This window comes from Macaca thibetana, chromosome 11, assembly GCF_024542745.1.
Source record: "Macaca thibetana thibetana isolate TM-01 chromosome 11, ASM2454274v1, whole genome shotgun sequence".
Classification (NCBI taxonomy): Eukaryota; Metazoa; Chordata; class Mammalia; order Primates; family Cercopithecidae; genus Macaca; species Macaca thibetana.
In genome coordinates, this window is record NC_065588.1 from 91892768 (window position 1) to 91914010 (window position 21243).

The 21243-nt window shown below is 43.5% G+C and overlaps 1 protein-coding gene and 1 long non-coding RNA gene across 4 annotated transcripts in view; one reads left to right on the forward strand and one right to left on the reverse strand.

Annotated features, from left to right (window-relative positions):
• USP44 (ubiquitin specific peptidase 44) overlaps positions 1-13019 on the reverse strand; it is a 38404-nt gene extending 25385 nt beyond the window's left edge. The window contains exon 1 of one of the 3 annotated variants that reach the window (XM_050747158.1): positions 12801-13019. The gene's annotated coding sequence lies outside the window, so the exon portion shown is untranslated. Of the gene's footprint in view, positions 1-9198; positions 9567-9965; positions 10041-12800 lie in introns of those variants that run through there. The other 2 variants (XM_050747157.1, XM_050747156.1) reach the window with 2 other exon arrangements.
• LOC126930317 (uncharacterized) overlaps positions 1-21243 on the forward strand; it is a 590715-nt gene that overhangs the window by 91585 nt on the left and 477887 nt on the right. The gene's annotated exons all lie outside the window — the stretch shown is intronic.

Genomic DNA, 21243 nt, shown 5'->3' on the forward strand with positions numbered 1-21243 from the left:
ATGAGCCACCAAACCCTGCTTTCCCTCCCATCTTTTCTATTCCTATATACTTAGGGTTATTGTTCCCTAAGTCTCTATTACTTTTCATTTCCACAGCTATCACTCTCATGGATTTTATTATATTGTTCCTGGAGCACAATATTTTGGTAGCCTCCAAACTGGTCTCTCATCATCTGGGCTCTCTCCTCCATACTACCCCACCAAATTAACCTTCAAGTTTGCTCTGAGCCTTTAACTCTTTTTTGATGAAAAAATTATAATTTTAATTTCCTCATTATGAAAGCAAAATATATTCATTACAGAAAAATTGGGAAAGAGAAGAAAACAAATTCCCCCTGATCTCACCATACAGAAGTAGCAATTTAAAAAATGTTTTTTTTTTTAAAAAATTCTAGTAAAATACACGTAACAAAATGTATCTTCACCACTTTTAACTGTACAGTATAGTAGTGTTACATACATTTACTTTGTTGCACAACCATCCATTCCATAACTCTTTGCATCTTGCAAAGCTTAAACTCTGTGCCTAATAGGCACAATAATAACCCACTCTCTGCTCCCTCAGCTTGTGTGAACCTTTAACTCTTGTACTTAAAATCCTGCAATGGTTCCCTGTAGTTCAATAATGCAGAGGCTTTTGAACTTTGAGACTCAAAAATTTTACCTCACACCCCAGTAAATAGGTGTACACACATAACACACACACTCTGGAACAAATGCATTACAAACAATCCTTAAAAGAACAACGTGCCGGGTGCGGTGGCTCATGCCTGTAATCCCAGCGCTTTGGGAGGCCGAGGTAAGGCAGATCACGAGGTCAGGAGATCGAGACCATCCTTGCTAACATGGTGAAATCCCATCTCTACTAAAAATACAAAAAATTAGCCGGGTGTGGTGGCAGGCGCCTGTAGTCCCAGCTACTCGGGAGGCTGAGGCAGGAGAATGGCGTGACCCCAGAAGGTGGAGCTGGCAATGAGCCGAAATCATGCCACTGAACTTTAGCCTGGGCAACAGAGCAAGACTCTGTCTCAAAACAAACAAACAAACAAAAAGAATAATGTGCCGGGCGCGGTGGCTCAAGCCTGTAATCCCAGCACTTTGGGAGGCCGAGGCGGGTGGATCACGAGGTCAGGAGATCGAGACTATCCTGGCTAACATGGTGAAACCCCGTCTCTACTAAAAATACAAAAAACTAGCCGGGCATGGTGGCGGGCGCCTGTAGTCTCAGCTACTTGGGAGGCTGAGGCGGGAGAATGGCGTGAACCCGGGAGGCGGAGCTTGCAGTGAGCCGAGATCACGCCACTGCACTCCAGCCTGGGAGACACAGCGAGACTCCGTCTCAAAAAAAAAAAAAAAAAAAAAAGAATAATGTATTCTGGGCCAGGCGTGGTGGCTCACGCCTGTAATCTCAGCACTTTGGGAGGCCAAGGTGGGTAGACCATTTGAGGTCAGGAGTTCAAGACCAGCCTGGCCAACATGGTGAAACCCGCCTCTACTAAAAATACAAAAAATTAACCGAACATGGTGGCAGGCACCTATAATCCCAGCTGCTGCCCAGGAGGCTGAGGCAGAATTGCTTGAACCTGGGAGGCAGAAGTTGCAGTGAGCCGAGATCACAAGACCACGCCACTGCACTCCAGCCTGGGCAACAGAGTGAAACTCTGTTTCAAAAAAAAAAAAAAAAAGAATAATGAATTATGGCTGGGCACAGTTGCTCATGCTCAGAATATAAAGTCCTAGCAATTTGGGAGGACGAGGTGGGCAGATTGCTTGAGCTCAGGAGTTCGAGACCAGCCTGGACAACATAGTGAAACAAAATATGCAAAAATTACCTGGCACAGTTGCGTGTGCCTATAAGCCCAGCTACTCTGGAGGCTGAGGTGGGAGGATCACTTGAGCCTGGAGAGGTCGAGGCTGCAGCAAGCCATGATGGTGCCACTGCACTGCAGCCTCAGCAAAAAAGCAAGACCTTGTCTCAAAAAAAAAAACAAAACAAAAAAAAGTATGCTATTTCCTGCTTCATTTAAAAACTACTGATTGCAACTAATTTCATAACAGTTTGACAAATATTTCAATAAAAACATATACATCTGTCAGTCTTCCTTTCAAAATCCTCCACAATCAGATTCTAACCTATCTTCACCTTATTACCCTTCTACCTGTCATGCACGCCAGCCAAAAAGTCAGCCCCAGCTAATTTTCAGAACTCATCTTCATCCTCCAAGGTCCAACTCCTTCATAAACTCTTTGGTCAAAAACAATATCTTCTCTATTTTTTTTTTTTTTTTGAGACAGGGTCTCACTCTGTTGCCCAGGCTGGACTGCAGTGGTATGATCTCAGCTCACTGCAACCTGTTGTTGCAGGCTCAAGTGATCCTCCCACTTCAGCCTCCCAAGTAGCTGGGATTACAGGCGTGTGCCACAATGCCTGGCTAAGGTATATATTTTTTGTAGAGATGGGGTTTCATCATTTTTCCCAGGCTGGTCTCAAACTTCTGGTCTCAAGTGATCCTCCTGCCTTGGCCTTCCAAAATGCTGGGGTTATAGGCATGAGACACTACGCCCAGGCTTCTCTCATTTCTTTTAAAGGACTTTGGATTGTGCTAACATTATGTCACTTGCCAAATGTGAATCCTTGTGTTACTCTGCCACCTATTGGGTAGGCTCCTTATGGTCAGGAAAAGACTATATCCCAAACATCATCTTTTTTTTTTTTTTTTTTTTTTTTTTTTTTTTTTTTTTTGAGACGGAGTCTTGCTCTGTTGCCCAGGCTGGAGTGCAGTGGCGCGATCTCGGCTCACTACAAGCTCTGCCTCCCGGGTTCACGCCATTCTCCTGCCTCAGCCTCCCGAGTAGCTGGGACTACAGGCGCCCACCACCACGCCCAGCTAATTTTTTGTATTTTTTAGTAGAGACGGGGTTTCACCATGTTAGCCAGGATGGTCTCGATCTCCTGACCTCGTGATCCACCCGCCTCGGCCTCCCAAAGTGCTGGGATTAAAGGCGTGAGCCACCGTGCCCAGCCTCAAACATCATCTTTTAACCTAAAAATTCTCTCATGGCTTTATGAAGATTGTATAGATGTATAGCTATATTTTTTCAGGCTACCATATTCTTGGAGCAACCAACTAGTATTAACTGCAGGTCATCCTCTTTATAATATTTGAATCAGAGGTTGAAAAGAGGCCAGGCACGGTGGCTCACGCCTGTAATCCCAGCACTTTGGGAAGCCAAGGTGGGCAGATCACCTGAGGAGTTCGAGACCATCCTGGCCAACATGGTGAAAACCCTGTCTCTACTAAAAATACAACAATTAGCCAGTCGTGGTGGTGGGCACCCATAATCCCAGCTACTCGGGAGGCTGAAGCAGGAGAATCGCTTGAACCCTGGAGGCAGAGGTTGCAGTGAGCCACTGCACTCCAGCCTGGGTGGCAGAGCAAGACTCCATCTCAAAAAAACAAACAAAAAAAACAGGTTGAAAATAGTAAGTCATCGGCTAGGCATGGTGGCTCACGCCTGTAATTCCAGCACTTTGGGAGGCCGAGGAGGGTGAATCACGAGGTCAGGAGATTGAGACCATCCTGGCTAACACGGTGAAACCCCGTCTTTACTAAAAAATATAAAAAATTAGCCGGGTGTGGTGGCAGGTGCCTGTAGTCCTAGCTACTCGGGAGGCAGAGGCAGGAGAATGGTGTGAACTCGGGAGGCAGAGCTTGCAGTGAGCCAAGATTGGGCCACTGCACTCCAGCTTGGGCAACAGAGCGAGACTCCATCTCAAAAAAAAAGAAAAAGAAAATAGTAAAGTCCTGCCTGGCGCTGTGGCTCATGGCTGTAATTCCAGCACTTTGAGAGGCTGAGGCAGGTGGATCACTTGAGGTCAGGAGTTCGAGACCAGCCTGACCAACATGGTGAAATCCTGTCTCTACTAAAAATACAAAAATTAGCTGGGTGTGATGGCACGCAACTGTAGTCCCAGTTACTTAGAAGGCTGAGTCAGGAGAATCACTTGAACCCGGGAGGCGGTGGTGGTTGCAGTGATCCGAGATTGCGCCACTGCAGGAGTCCAGCCTGGGTGACAGAGTAAGGCTCCATCTCAAAAAAAAAAAAGAAAAGAAAATAGTAAGTCCCAAACTGCGCAACATAGCAAGACCCTGTCTCTACAAAAAAAGAAGAAAGAGACAAGAGAGATGATTTTGCAGTAATATAGTAAGATCTCATCTCTATTCAAATAATTTAAAAAATCCACACGTGGCAGTGCGTGACTATAGTCCCCAGCTACTTGAAAGCTACTGAAAGAATTACTGAAAAATCAGAGGGGTAGCTAAATTTTTTTTACCACAAAAACGAACATTCCGGGCCAGGTGCAGTGGCTCATGCCTGTAATCCCAGCACTTTGGGAGGCCGAGGCGGGCGGATCACAAGGTCAGGAGATCCAGACCATCCTGGCTAACACGATGAAACCCTGTCTCTACTAAAAATACAAAAAAAAAATTAGCCAGGTGTGGTGGCGAGTGCCTGTAGTCCCAGCTACTCAGGAGGCTGAGGCAGGAGAATGGCGTGAACCCAGGAAGTGGATCTTGCAGTGAGCCAAGATTGCGCCACTGCACTCCAGCCAGGGAGACAGAGGGAGACCCCGTCTCAAAAACAAACAAACAAAAAACCAAAAACCAAAACAAAACAAAAACAAATGACATTCCACTGTAAATTTTAGTTATCTTTGACATAATAAACTTTTCAGCCGGCCACTCCCTTTCGACCTCAGTTTATGAAGATACTTGGAAAGAAAGCATGGAAAGGGACTATACAGCTGTAAGCCCTGGAGGTTCTTACAAGAGGATATCAGGTACCAAAGGTCAATGGTATGAATAATGTAATATAGATCTAATTGGTGTAATTAGTAGCTCAATTTTCGGATCCCTTCTTTAAAAAATATTTTAATGAAAGTCAGGAAATTACCATGAAGAATAAACACACACAAAAAAAGCCAAATTAAATTACTATTTAATAAAGTGACAGAATGAGGGAAATGGCTGAAATACATTCCTAAAAAGAATTATTCGGCCGGGCGCGGTGGCTCAAGACTGTAATCCCAGCACTTTGGGAGGCCGAGACGGGCGGATCACGAGGTCAGGAGATCGAGACCATCCTGGCTAACATGGTGAAACCCCGTCTCTACTAAAAAGTACAAAAAACTAGCCGGGCGAAGTGGCGGGCGCCTGTGGTCCCAGCTACTCGGGAGGCTGAGGCAGGAGAATGGCGTGAACCCGGGAGGTGGAGCTTGCAGTGAGCTGAGATCCGGCCACTGCACTCCAGCCTGGGCGACAGAGCCAGACTCAGTCTCAAAAAAAAAAAAAAAAAAAAAAGAATTATTATATACATCTGTATAGTGTGGAAAAACAAAGAAAAAAATTATATGTCAAAATCTGAATAGACACTGAGATAACATTTTCATTCACTATTAAGAAGCTTCCTCCCGCCATAGCTCATACTTAGTCAAATAATCATCATACGATATTTACATTTTATATGTCTTAGTGTCTTATAACCACAAGTTTATAAAAATTAAGGTATTTCTAAAATAGCCACGATTTTATAAATATTAAGATTGTTTAAAGTCTTGAAAGACCACAAGTTAAATCTAAACTTCTTAACATGGCACATAAAAGCCTTTAAACTTTGGAACAGTAAATACTTTTTTTTTTTTTTTTTCTGTCGCCCAGGCTGGAGGGCAGTGGTGCGATCTCCGGCTCACTGCAAGCTCCGCCTCCCGGGTTCACGCCATTCTCCTGCCCCAGCCTCCTGAGTAGCTGGGACTACAGGCGCCCGCCACCACGCCCAGCTAAGTTTTTTGTATTTTTAGCAGAGACTGGATTTCACTGTGCTAGCTAGGATAGTCTCGATCTCCTGACCTCGTGATCCACCCACCTCGGCCTCCCAAAGTGCTGGGATTACAGGCGTGAGCCACCACGCCCGGCCACAATAAATACTTTTCTACTCTCATATATGACTAACCACTTCCCAAACATCTTTTGTTAAGATGTTTTTGGCCAGGCACGGTGGCTCAGGCCTGTAATCCCAGCACTCTGGGAGGCCGAGGCGGGTGGATCACAAGGTAAGCAGATCGAGACAATCCTGGCTAACACGGTGAAACCCCGTCTCTACTAAAAAGAGAAAAAATTAGCCGGGCGTGGTGGCGGGTGCCTGTAGTCCCAGCTACTCGGGAGGCTGAGGCAAGAGAATGGCTGCGCCACTGCTCCAGCCTGGGCAACAGAGTGAGACTGTCTCCAAAAAAAAAAAAAAAAAAAAAAAGATGTTTTTAACAAATCTTACTATGAATGTTTAATTTTTAAAACTTCATAATTGGGATATAAACTATTTTCATAAGAAACGGGCATTCATATTTTACACGAACACATATACATTCTAACTCTATTAAAGAAGAAATGTAAGTACCACTGGGCATAAAATAGAATACATTTAAAAATAAAAGTGTCACAGTAACCATCTCATTAAAAAAAAAAAAAAAAAATTGAAATCTCCCAGAGGGAGAATATGTTGACTATTTTAATGAAGATAATTTTTGTAACAAAACATTTTTCTTTAAACAGTAACAAACTAAACAGATCCTCTACAGGCTATTAAAAGTTGTATGATTTGTTATTTTCCATAATAAAAGATAGAAGGAAATGGTAATTTCGGTAGGAAGTAGGTCTTAGGAATTACTAACCATCACAATGCATTTGGATAAGAATGAAAACAACTTTATCCATAGTTTGTAGTAATTAGGGTAAATCTTACCCACTCGTATAAGCAGTTTTCCATTTTCCATTTACTTCACGGAACCACCATAGTATTCTGTCCTCTTAAGAAAAGTTTGTAAAACGCCAAGGGTCAAGCACAGTGCTTGGTACACAGAAAGAGGTTCAATATTTTTGAATGAACAAATTACTGAGCGAATGAACACAATGGGCTCTCAAACCCTCCCTACTCCCTCTTAGGTATGCTATTATGTCCATTGTGTGCTTTGGCACCTCTCCATGTCAATCATGATGTATTTCCTTTCCTTTATCCCTAGAAAGGCCCTGGTTATTCTTTCTTCCTTTAGAGATCTAGAATCTATAATTACCCTGATCTCGCTTGAAACTCCTCATTAAACAATAAAGGACACCCTTTTCCCTTGGGCCTTCCTCACGTCTCTAACATACCTCTCCTGAAGCAAAGATTGAATCTAGTTGAACACGTTGTAAGATAAAGCTACTGAAAGCAGTTTCTGTCTCCAGGTTATTTGAATTTCTCACCCCCATCCCTACTTAACAAGTAATTTTGTTCCAAAACATTTCTCATCGTGTCACATCAACATATTTACACGTCAATCTACTGCAGCTAACTTTGTAACAATGAGAGAAACATTCAGAGTAATACTGAGTATCCTACCATGGGTCTGAAAAATTGAATTCAAATACTCTGTCCGTAAAATGCCTAGACTATGTCATTCTAGCACATCTATGAGCTGATCTAGCAAGTATATTGTTAGACTACAAATTACCTTTTTCCCATGACGTGTAAAACTCCATCAAAAATGAATTCTTCCTAATAAACTTTTTTATGGTGTCTAAAATTGCTGTGAATATCAGTTACAACTTTTACAACGATCTTTTAGCCATAAGGCCATTATTTGTAGAATCCTTCTGTATTTCAGTTATTTGTCACCTATTTAGGCTGGGCCTAATAGCAAAACTGTCCCCCGTTACTGAATTCAGAGAATTATTCGGGCACACGATTTATTGCCTATCTTGATTAGACTCCTGAGCCCCTGCCCCAGCCTCTCGCTAATCTCCCTGGACCAGACAACTCCATTAGAATCTGGCACCCACGTTTGTTCTGCCTAACACTGCAGGAAGGACAGAGACTTCGAAGCACGTGTTTTGTTTTTTTGTTTTTTTGGCTACCAAGAAGCCAAATTTCTGTATCCTCTACCATTCAAAACCCCAATTCAGCAAATTTACACAGCGGTTTTTCCTCCACGTTAAGCAGTTAGTCAGCTATTAAAGATACACATATAAAACACAGGCTCTGCCCTCAACCCAATGAGCAGAAAAATTCTCTATGCACAACCAAAACGCTGTAATAGTAAGATTCAAGTGTGTAGAGGAGAAGTTTGGTAGAGTGTATATGACACTTTCTTTTTTTGTAGTACAGAAAAGATAAATCTGTAGAAAAGGGAGAAAGACAACTGGCTAGAAAATTTATTTCAAATATCTAACCCAAATCTTCAACAGATTCTACATTTTAAATATTCCAAAAGGTGTACCATTGTATAGTATACTAAATGCGGGTTCATTCATCACTTAAAATTTTTTAAGCTAAAAAAATCTCAAACAATTAACATTTGGGAAGAAAAACACGAAGTAGTCAAAATATTTCAACTTTCTAAACTGTATGCACTGGACTAACTGTTCAATATTAGAATATCTCTACATTTGAATTTGGATAGTCCACAGTGATAACTACTGGACTGAAAAATCTGACATCGAACATATGCAAAACTAATGGCTAGTGTGAAAAAAGCTAGAATGGGGAGAGAAAACTTGAATGTGCCAAAACATTTAAACGCTCTTTAAAATATCCCAAGATGCTAAATTAAGGACAAAACGATTAGAGTTCCAAGAATACAAACTTTCATCTCTTTCAAGGCAACTGAATATTGAATCTCATTGAGATTATGAAATATTCTATAAGCATGTGCTTAACTCCTATTTGGCTTTCCGAATTTCACCACAGTGAACAGCCCATTCTTTTTCCTTGTTTACACCAAATGCTCGTGGTGAACACAACTCAAAATGGAATCCCAGGCCCCAAAAGTCACCAGCCCTACTTCACCCCCACAGGCAGCTACTTAACAGATAATAAAGAATTCAAGTGCAGGACCTGAAGGTCTTATTTCCATGCAAATTTCACAATCCCCGTTACTTGTCCAGATACAATTAAGGCTTAAAAGGTGGCGGGAGTGGGGGACTTGGGGACTGGTCTGAGGAGAAAGTGAACCTCCCAAGGTTCCTAAATGGTTTTGCTTGCAGTATAATAAATGCGAGAAATTATCCAGCTATCAGTAGAATTTAACAACAGCTCAAACTTGCATTTGAAACAATTACTATATTTCACTTTCTTTTTTCATGGGGGCGGGGAATAGTGTCTTACCTACTCTTAAATTTGAACGTATTAACAGGTTCCCCTCCGCCCACACTGACATATTTCTTATCCCCCATAATGAATTCAGCCATATGGCATTCTTTCCCATCGAAGGCCATCGGGAATGGCTTTAGGAAGCTGATTTTCAAGCACTGGGATCTTTAAGCGGCAGCAGGTGCCGGCAGCGCGGGGACCGATCGATGGAGACGAGACGGGCAAGACGCCGGTAAACCGAGCGCCACAACCGCCCTCCCGAAGCGCCCTGGGGCTTCGAGCATCCCCTCGCGGTTATCCGGGCAGCGGGAAGGATGCGGCTGGACCCGGGCAGTGCGTGCTCCACACAGCACCCAGCCCGCGCCAGCCTCTCCGCGACGCTCGTGCCGGGGTCAGCGCGAAGCCCCTCCGCGTCCTCGAAGCCCTCGCCCGCGCCGGTTCTCTCCCAGCTCGCCCGCTCCAGCCCGCTGCCCCTGGCCGCCGCATCTCCGGGCACTCGTGAGGCGGCCGCCGGGACGGGGCCGAGCACCGCAGAACCCACTGAAACTTCCCAGGGGGCCACTTCAAAATTCGCCGGACCCATCGCCGCCGCGCGCCCCTCGGCTCGCTCCCCTCCGCGCGCCCGCAGCCCCCGTCTCTCCCTCCCTCAGGACCCCAGCGCCTTGCGCGGCGGGAATACTCCCCCAGGTGCCTCCCGGCCCGGGGGCTGCCGTCGCATGTCCGCTCCCGCAGGGGTCCTCACTCCGCCAGTCGCCGCGGCCCGCGCCCTCGCTCACACTCACCAGCCCGAGCCGGGGCGGCCATCTTAGCGCTCACCCCGGCCCCCCGCCCCCCGGTTCGGCGGCCGCGGCGACCCGGTCCGGCGGCTACGACAGCAGTGACGCGCGGCAGGCCCCGCCCCTCCCACAGCCCCGCCCCCGGGCCGGCTCTGCACGGGCAGGGAGAACCTGCCGGCGGCCGCCTTCCGCGCCTCGTGGGGGGGGGGGGGTCGGGACCACAGACGGTCCCCAGCGCCGCACGTGGGTCTGCGCCGACAACAAGCACTGCTTCCCCGGGCGGGCTTCGCACCTGTCGTGCCGTCGGAACCCGGGAGGGTAAACCCTGAGTGTCCTGTGTGCCTATGAGCCGCAGAATCATCCACGGACGTCGTTAGTCCTTCCCGGAATTTCTGCGATTTACACAACGTCGAATTGTTTGGCAGAAACGCGTGGCAAATTCCGTTATCTTTAAAACCTTCCCCAATTTACTGGCATAGAAATTCTTACAGAAAACGTTTCCCTCTTGAAGCGACCCCTGGGTGTAACTTCAGTGGGGATGATGGCTGTGAATTGGGTTTCCTTGCACAGCAGAAGGGCGAGAGAGGTTCCAGAATGGATACAGGAGGGGCACCGCTATCCAGAACTGCCTAAGCCGAAATTGCCCGTTTAAATAATGAAGTAGATATCTAAAAGGAAAAGGAGGGGACATCTGGAAAACAGGAACTAGTCAAGGCTAAGGTACCTGAAAATTAACCCATTTATATTTATTGGATTCTTTGTGTTCAACTCTGAGCCAGATTTTTGTTTTTAACTGAACCTATACTCAATGACGAGCCAGTTCTACTTTGGCCACCTTGTGGAGTATACTGAAAATTTAAAAACTCTTCAAGGAGAGCTTAAAAAGAAGACAAACATGCAGAGTTAACAATACATCAGTGCAGTGCAAAATCTTCAATATGTAAGACAAGCTATAAAATTGTTCCTATCTTTTCATCATCAATTTTATTCTGGGGAGTATGTTTCAGTGGTATGACCTGAATAAAGAAATGAGTGCACAAAGGTATTCACAGCATATTATCCAAACACTGGAAAAGGCAAGAAGGAGCGGGGCAGGATTCTAACAGGAAATGGCTAATTAAGATCCGACATAGAGGCCAGGCGCAGTGGCTCACACCTGTAATCCCAGCACTTTGGGAGGCTGAGGCGGGTGGATCACCTGAGGTCTGGAGTTCGAGACCAGCCTGGCCAACATAGTGAAACCCTGTGTCTACTAAAACTACAAAAATTATCTGGGCGTGGTGGCGGGCGCATGTAATCCCAGCTACTCGGTAGACTGAGGCAGGAGAATCGCTTGAACCCAGGAGGCGGAGTTTGTGGTGAGCCGAGATCCGCCATTGCACTCAAGCCTGGGCAACAAGAGCGAAACTCCGTCTCAAAAAAAAAAAAAAAAAAAAAAAAAAAATTCTGATATAGTTACACAGGAAGTTCTTATGTTAACAATATAGATGGCCGGGCGCGGTGGCTCAAGCCTGTAATCCCAGCACTTTGGGAGGCCGAGACGGGCGGATCACGAGGTCAGAAGATCGAGACCATCCTGGCTAACACGGTGAAACCCCATCTCTACTAAAAAATACAAAAAAACTAGCCGGGCGAAGTGGCGGGCGCCTGTGGTCCCAGCTACTCGGGAGGCTGAGGCAGGAGAATGGCGTGAACCCGGGAGGCGGAGCTTGCAGTGAGCTGAGATCCGGCCACTGCACTCCAGCCTGGGCGACAGAGCCAGACTCAGTCTCAAAAAAAAAAAAAAAAAAAACCAAAAAAAAACAATATAGATAACAAAATAGCAACAATGTCTAATCAATTCGTGTTTGAAAAATACCAAATATGTACATGAAGGTTACAACTGCATAAAATGTAGTCATGCAAATAAAGATTAAAGGGATGAATTTGCATAGTTTAATACTCATTTCGTTCTTTTTTCTATATATTTAAGTGCATAATAATTCTGATTCAATAATGACCCCAGTGCACTTCTCCCACTCAAAACATCTAACCTCTATCTTGTACTTTTGCCCACTACCTGAATTTCTCAAATGCATTAAAAGCATTACATAAGGGCATCTCTTAAGATGAAATATTTAAAATTTAAGTATTTCTGGCATGCAATATGGTTTTTCCTGTAATTCCTTGAAAGCAAAATATTAATAATAGAAAAATCAAAACTCTTTCGTTCCTATTATAATGCCATAAAACCATTCTGGAAGGTCGTTTGGGAGATATGAAGAGTCTTAGTTGCCTCCCTCTGGTCTAGTAATTGGGCGGGGTCTTTTAAGGACTAAAATGATGTGAATAAATGAAGAGAAAGAGTGGAATGAGAAGAAAAGCAGAGGCAAGCTGTGTAAAGCATAGGTGGAGAGTGCTGAATAGTATCTTCAATAAAATGCCTTAATACAATGATGTAAGCTAGGAAGAGGTGAGGAGTGGGAAGGGAAGAGGCTGGAGACAAGAAATTCTCATTACTAGTGTTAGTAATTAAAGAACAGATGTTTGTAGTTTAGCTTTTTCTTCATACTTATTACTACTTTTTCAACTTTGAAATTTCCTCAGCTACCATTTTATTCATGATCTTCACTACCTAGGCCTAAGTTATACCATGCTCTAGCTCCTTTCCTGAGCTCCAGATCCTCTCTATTGCAATTTCATTTTTACATAGCAATCATAATCATTCTTCTCCTTACATTTTCCTATTTGTTTTTTACCCATGTCATCGAATCTAAGCTTTTTACTGTAACATTAAAAAAAAGAAAAAAGAAAAAATCCTCCTCCTCTGCCCACCTTCATCAGTGATGTCCCCAAACTTACCTGTTAAAACCTCAAAATCAGTCTTTCTCCTGGTCGACCTTTGGACAACTCAGCGGTCAGTCCCTGTAGGATTGCCCACTTTCCATCAGGGCAGATGCTGATCTCCTAAGTGAAAAGTCCTGGCCGCTGCCTCCAGGGGCCCCCTGCAAATCATTACAAATCAACTTCTTTCAGGTCTGGCTTAAACTCTCACCTCCTGGAAACTGCTTTCCTGAAGTCACAGCCGGGCGTGCAGATCCCCATCCCCCACCCCCAGCAGTGCATTATTATGCAGTCACTGCTTTTGTTCCGAGTTCTGAGCCTGCTCCTATTTGCATCGTAACCTCTCTGGGGGCCGGGACTGTGCACTTGCTCCCTTTCTATACCTCTCCACAGTTCCTAGTACCGGCCAAAAACACTGCTGAAATGCCTAATGAATCAACTGGAAGTTCCTTAGCATAATATAGGGATGTGGAAGTGATGTTTAGGGGGATTTCCTTTGTTTCCCTGATGCCCAGATGGAGAGAAATGGCAATTTGCCCTTCCAAGGTAAGCAGTATCCTAAATAAGATAAAATTTTAATGATTCTGAAACCTAATGAGTGTGTAACTACTCAATTCTGAGGTACACAGACTAGTTTTGCCCTTTGTATCCTGAGAGAAAAGTATGAATGAATTAAAAGAAGACAAAACATTATAAATTTCATTAACCTCAGAGTGGCTTTTTATGCTTTATGTTGATTTTTAGAATTTCCTAGTCCAGTCTTTCATGAATCAAAGAATATTTCAGGAATCCTAATTGCAGACTGAAGAATTTATGAGCTTATTAAATTTTAGGAATCTGCTTTTAAGACTTTTCAGTTTTACAGACAATGCTCTTACCTAATAACTAAGATTTATTTAACATTTTTCTGAACACCTACATGCCTGGCACCATGCTAAGAGATTGAGATATTCATAGCATTCATTTCAATGGTTATGAGGAGATGAAGGATTGAACAGAGGAAGTGGGTAAAGAAACGCTAAAGAACTCAGCCATAAACTTTTGATTAAGGTGTAGCAACACACTTCAATTGAACTTTTTAAATGAGAGGAACCCAAACGACCTTAAACTTCTGGCAAATATGAAAGAAAGGAGTTGAGAGAGTAGTATGGAAAAAAGAACAGCAGATGTAAGCTACGGTCTTAGTGGAGGAAAGTGAGTAGCAGGGGCTTTAGAATTCGCCTTTTTTCTTTAAGAATGAGGGTGGTAGCAGGTAAGGAAGGTAAATGCCAGCTGAGTAGATGGTACCAAAGTTGATTTGTTTTTAAAAGATCATTGTTTATTTGGTGGTCTGTCACGGAAACTGGTACCTTGGAGGTGAATTTCCAATGTAGGCCTACTGGAAACTGAAACCCTGACCCCCAGGGTTTAGGTATTAATGGAAGCAAAATTGTGAAGTGAATCCATTTCTCCCCCTTTTAAACGTTCACTCTACCTCCACCCTATACTCAGTTTTTCTTTTTTCTTTTCTTTTCTTTCTTTTTTTTTTTTTTTTTTTTTGAGACAGAGTTTTACTCTGTCACCCAGGCTGGAGTGCCGTGGCGCGATCTCGGCTCACTGCAACCTCCACCTGGGTTCAAGCAATTCCCCTGCCTCAGCCTCCTGAGTACCTGGGATTACAGGTATGCACCACTGCGCCAGGCTAATTTTTGTATTTTTAGTAGAGACGGGGTTTCATCATGTTGGTTAGGCTGGTTTCCCACTCCTGACCTTGTGATCCGCCCACCTCGGCCTCCCCAAGTGCTGGGATTATAGGCATGAGCCACCATGCCTGGCCTACTCTAGGCTCACTTTTACAGGGATCCTCAGGCTGCTGTGTCCAGGGCTTTACTGCAGTCTGTCTCTCTTCCTTCTCATTAAAACTTTTCCCGTTTTGTTCAGGACAGGTACCCCATCCTTCCATTATCTCTCTCTTTTTATTTATTTTTAAAATAGAGACAGAGTTTTGTCACTAGGCTGGAGTGCAGTAGCGTGATCATGGCTCACTGCAGCCTTGACCTCTCAGGCTCAAGCAATCCTCCCACCTCAGCTTCCTGTGTAACTGGGACCACAGGCATGCGACACAACTTCTGGCTAATTGATTTTTTGTAGAGATGTGGGGGTTGGGGGAGCGGTTCTCCCTATGTTACCCAGGCTGGTCTCATACTCCTGGCCTCAAGCAATCCTAGTGCCTCGGCCCCCCAAAGTGCTGGGGTTACAAGCATGAGCCACCATGCCTGGCCCCAACCTGTCATTATCTAAGGAGCTCAGTTATGAAGTTAAGTTATCTACTTTGTATTATTAGTGTTTAGTATTTTTGTTTTCATTTCTCTCTAAGACTGTTCTAATCTGTTCTAATGGAACCTCCTGTAGACATCCAGAGTATGGAATTTCTAAAATGACATTTTAAACATTGTGACAGATCAGTGGGATAGATATTTTCCTAAGCCAAGGTACTTTCTTTCCAAGGATAAGCTATGGGAGGTGATGAGAGCAGAATACACACGCACTATACACACACGCACACACATATATATACACGTACGCACACACATATATACACATACGCACATATATAATTACAATTCATTTCGCTATAATAATTTGTCTAGTTATTTGCAATCCTTTCAGGATTTTAAAAATTTCTATCTCATTTGTAGAGTTTGGAAAATAGCATCCATTCTGTCTTCTTCACAATAATGTTTTAAGGATCAAATGAGGTTTTGACCATGGAAACTGCCTAAACTATAAGGAGAAAAGTCAGTGTGTTTATCATTATTTCTCTCTTAGGGTTACTATTACCCTGTAAAGTTTTGTGAAGTCAGGAACAGACTTTTGTTCATATTTATAACCCCTATAGCAATTAATACAGAACCTCACTCAGAATAGATAAGCGGTATTCCCTTAAATCAAGTTTTACTTCTGTACTAAAGTAATAGTCAATTCAAGGACAAGTGCTATAAAGGTTAAAATTAATTCTATTACTCTGAGAAACATGGCAATAATATTTTAGCTTCCCTGTCTCATAGTAGGGAGGGAAAGGATCTGGAAAGGCAGAGGGAGAAAAGGAATGGCACTAGAGGTAGAAATTTCAACTCTTAAAGTTTTAGTAAACCATGCCAAAAAGATACTAGTAACTTTTCATGGGGGAGAGATTATTGGGGTACCAAAGTTTTATTTTTATACTCTATACGTGTTTTTAACCCCATTTCTTTTTTTTAAAAAAAATAGTAGAATGAGGAAAGTGTAGATGGATAACTGTAGTTGTTTGTATAATTATTTACATCTTGCCAAACCATTTGGAAATTGAAATCCTGCAGTGTCGCTCCTGGGTTGTAAAAGATAAGAAAAGTAAATAGAAAACCACCTCAATGCAGTGTGATATTGCATCATTTAAAGGAAACCACAAACTGTCTATTCAGGATGTATGCATACAATGAAAAGAGCTAACAATTCTTCATGTGTAAGAGCTAGGATGATCAACCTGTTTTTCTCTGCCATCTTAAGGTTGCTTCTTTTTACGCCAAAGTACCTCGTGGTAGCAATCATTGATTTAGTAATCTGTAAATAGTGTCTGTAAGCCCCTTTTCCTTAGCTAACCAGTGATTAACTCCTAGAAAAACCACATTTTTTTTTTTTTCTGCCACCCAAGAGTGCAGTGGCATGATCTCGGCTCACTGCAGCCTTGACCTCCCAGGCTCAAGCAATCCTCACACCTGTGCCTCCCAAGTAGCTGGGACTACAGGTACATGCCACTACACCCAGCTAATTTTTGTATTTTTTGTACAGATGGGGTTTCACTATGTTGCCAAGGCTAGTCTTGGACTCTTGAGCTCAAATGATCCACCCATGTGGGCTTTCCAAAGCGCTGGGATTACAGGCGTGAGCCACTGCACCCAGCCTTGAAAGCCACATTTCTAAGGGAAACTCTCTGGGGGAAGGGAGGTTGTGTGTAAGGTAGATAGTCCCTATCTATTTCATTTTATTTTTGGTTTTGAAATTAGTGTTTAAAGAATTAAGCATAATGAATACTTGATATGAATTTCTTGGATTTTTTTGAGATGGAGTCTCACTCTTGTCGCCCAGGCTGGAGTGCAATGACACGATCTCGGCTCACTGCAACCTCTACCTCCCAGGTTCAAGTGATTCTCCTGCCTCAGCCTCCTGAGTAGCTGAGATTACAAGGCACCTGCCACCACACCCAGCTAATTTTTTTATTTTTAGTAGAGACGGGGTTTCACCATGTTGGCCAGGCTGGTCTCAAACTCCTGACCTCAGGTGATTCACCCACCTTGGCCTCCCAAAGTGCTGGAATTACAGGCGTGAGCCACTCTGTCTGGTCCTTGGATTTTTTAAATGTCCTAAATATGTGGCTCCTAATCTTTAAAAAAATAATGAAGGATGAATCAAGCATTATAGGGGAAAAAAAGCTTGAAATATGACATGTAATGGGATGTTTTTCACGAGTATAAAGTTTTATTTTGTCTATTTGGATGAAAACTCCAAAATGCCACAGGAATGATCATAGAAGGAAATTTCTATAAATTCACCATTAAATGCCTATGAAATAATCTTTTCTTAAAAATCAATGGTAGTAATAAGGGATGACTTAAACATTTATTTGCTTATGCCCATAACATCATATTAAATTTAAGATAAGGGCCGGGTGCGGTGGCTCACGCCTGTAATCCTAGCACTTTGGGAGGCTGGGGTGGGTGAATTGCTTGAGTTCAGGAGTTCGAGACCAGCCTGGGCAACATGGTGAAACCCCATCTCTACTAAAATACAAAAAATTAGCTGGGCGTGATGGCACACGCCTGTAATCCCAGCTACTAGGGAGGCTGAGACAGAAGAATCACTTGAACCTGGGAGGCAGATGTTGCAGTGAGCCGAGATTGTGCCATTGCACTCCAGCCTGGGTGACAGAGTGAGACTCTGTCTCAAAATAAATAAATTAATTAATTAATTTAAGATAAAAGGGCCGGGTGCGGTGGCTCACACCTGTAATCCCAGCACTTTGGGAGGCTGACGTGGGTGGATCACGTGAGGTCAGGAGTTTGAGACAAGCCTGGCCAACATGGCGAAATCCCGTCTCTACTAAAAATACAAAAATTTGCTGGGCGTGGTGGTGGGCACTTGTAATCCCAGTTACTCAGAAGGCTCAGGCAGGAAAATCACTTGAACCCGGGAGGCAGAGGTTGCAGTGAGCTGAGATTGTGCCACTGCATTCCAGCCTGGGTGACAAGAGCAAAATTCTGTCTCAAAAAAAAAAAAAAAAAAAATTAAGACATGAACGTGGTCTTATCATTAGTCACAAAATTAAACTGTGCAAGACAATTATAATTTTGCCTAGCCTCATAGTGAATAATTTTCCCCTTATTGTTTTGTTAAATATCAGTCTACATGTAATTAAGATTAGACTTATTCCTGCAAGAGAACCTACACAATAGCCCTTTGTTGTGTTGGTGTGATGGGATGCCAGGAGAGACCAAATGTCCTTGGTCCGGTTTTTGGGGTCAAAAATGCCCATATTACTAAACAACTTAAGGTCTCAGGGTAAAATGAAAATCTGGGAGGAGATAATTTAGTAAGCTCTTATTAGTGCTAATACCTGAGTACAAATTAGTGAGTTAGGTAAGTTTATCATGTCCTGAAGAAAGTTGGAAGCATGTTGTTAAATTGTGATTGGGAGGGAAAAGGAAGGGTGAGAAAGGTGTATGGGTAGTAGGCTGCCTGTTGGAGGCCAGATCAAGAGTGGGGCACTCACTGTGTCTTTGGAGAAATAGAAAGAGGGATCTGAGTGAGATGTGAAACTTTTAATCTAGGACTACCTGTGCTCAAGAAGTTAAACATTTTATTTTATTTTTATTTTGAGACGGTCTCACTCTGTCGCCCAGGCTGGAGTGCAATGGTGTGATCTTGGCTCACTGCAACCTCCACCTCCTGGGTTCAAGCGATTCTTCTGCTTCAGCTTCCCAAGTAGCTCGGACTACAGGTGCACCCCACCACGTCCAGCTAATTTTTGTAGTTTGTTTGTTTGTTTGTTTTGAGGCAGAGTCTTGCTCTGTCACCTAAGCTGGAGTGCAGTGGTGCGATCTCGGCTCACTGCAACCTCCACCTCCCAGGTTCAAGCGATTCTTGTGCCTCAGCCTCCTGAGTACCTGGGATTACAGGTTCCCGCCACCACACCCAGTTAATTTCTGTATTTTTAGTAGAGACAGGGTTCTACCGTGTTGGCCAGGCTGATCTGGAACTCCTGACCTCAGGTGATCCAATCACCTTGGCCTCCCAAAGTGCTGAGATTACAGTAATTTTTGCATTTTTAGTAGAGATGAGGTTTTGCCACGTTGGCCAGGCTGCTCTCGAACTCCTGGCCTCAACTGATCCACCTGTCTCGAAGTTAAACATTTTAAATATCTACTGAAAACCTAACAACCTAACAGTTCTCTGGGAGAAATGACTCTGTGATCAATTCTGTGCTTAGGGAAAAGAGCAGCCTCCTGTGAAAGTTATCTGAGGTGGAGTTTTATGCATTTACACATGTCAAAATATATGTTCCTTCATAGAGCCCACCCTAGGAAAATTTATACGAACCTGTCAATCATCTTGTTCTCCAGACTTTTTTTTTTTTTTTTTTTTTTTTTTAACCCCCTCTCTTTGGCAAAACCAACCATTTGAATTTTCGTTCAGTGCCAAGCAGATGATTGATTTTATTTTTTTAGAGACAGGGTCTTACTCTGTCACCCAGGCTAGAGTGCTGTGGCATGATCATAGCTCACTGCAGCCTTGAACTCCCAGGCTCAAGTGATCCTCCCTCCTCAGCCTCCTCCTGAGCAGCTGGGACTACAGGCATGTGACACCACACTCGGCTACAGGCAGGTGATTTAAATGAGTGAATCAGTCTGGGTGTGACTGTGTATACATTGTGTAAGTATTAATGCCCTGAAAAAGCTCATGTAAATGAATTCATTGATATCAAACTTGCTATTTTTCAAATATTTGCTGAATTTTTTTCCCCCATCACTCTACGTGTGAAACAAAACACAACTGTGGGGTGGATTTTGTGCATTCATCCCTGGCTTGTGAACTGTGGATTAAGGGACCAAAGAGCCACAGCTTCTGCTTTGGGAACAGTGGGAAAGGCACAATAATTTTAGCACAGTGTGGAAAATGTTATGAGAGTGATATGTGTGTTTAAATTCTATGATCCATTATTACAATGACTCTCACACATACATCAACTCCCTTGTGCCTTTCTCTTGACAAACATGTATCCTCTTTAAATTCAACTCTCCCACCTGCTCTACAGCTCCATCCAAGCAGGCTGATGAAGCTAGAGAAAAATGACCATGATGTGATGACTGACCCCACTTTAAGTGAACCCGTCGTGCTGCCTGGAAATCTTCCTGTACACCTCTAGTTTACGTATTCTTCTGTTTTCTTAGATGACTATTTCATACTTTCAAGTCGTTCACCAACATTTTCACAGTTCTTCTCTCAGCCTCACGCTCAGGTGATAGGCTTTCTTCATTTTGAAAATTGAAGCAAGAGGGCATCTATCCCCACATATATTCACTACTTGCTTCTCTGGTCTTCTACTCGGCCTTCCATCCTGCTGTTACTATGCATTAACTGTCCATGCTTCTTTTTTTCTTGGTTTGAGACATCCAGGCTAGAGTACAGTGGTGCAATCTCAGCTCACTGCAACCTCCATCTCCAGGGCTCAAGTGATCCTCACATCTCAGTACCCCAAGTAGCTGGGATCACAGGCACATGCCACCATACCTGGCTAATTATTTTTATTTTTATTTTTTTGAGACAGAGTCTTGCTCTGTCGCCCAGGCCGGAGTGCAGTGGCTCAATCTTGGCTTACTGGAACCTCTGCCTCCCAGTTCCAGCAATTCTCCTTCCTCAGCCTCCCGAGTAGCTGGGATTACAGGTGCCCACCAGCATGCCCAGCTAATTTTTGTAGTTTTAGTAGAGACAGAGTTTTACCATGTTGACCAGGCTGGTCTTGAACTCCTGACCTCAGATGATCTGCCCACCTCAGCCTCCCAAAGTGCTAGGATTATAGGCCACCACTTCCAGTTATGCTTCTTTTTAAGGCCAGTTCTCCCATTTTGTGCTAGATCCCACATTTTTTACTTATTCAAAGATGTTATTTGAGCAATTTCCTTTTTTATTCTGTATTATCAAATATTCCCTCTCTACTGACTCATTACCAACAGCAAACAGATGTTTAAACACACACACACACACCCCCACTATCCCTTCCAATTAATTAATTAATAATAATTATTATTTTTTTGAGATGTAGTCTCACTCTGTTGCCCACACTGGAGTGCAGTTGTGCAATCTCAGCTCACTGCAACCTCTGTCTCCTGGGTTCAAGCAATTCTCCTGCCTCAGCCTCCCAAGTAGCTGGGATCACAGGTGTGTTCAA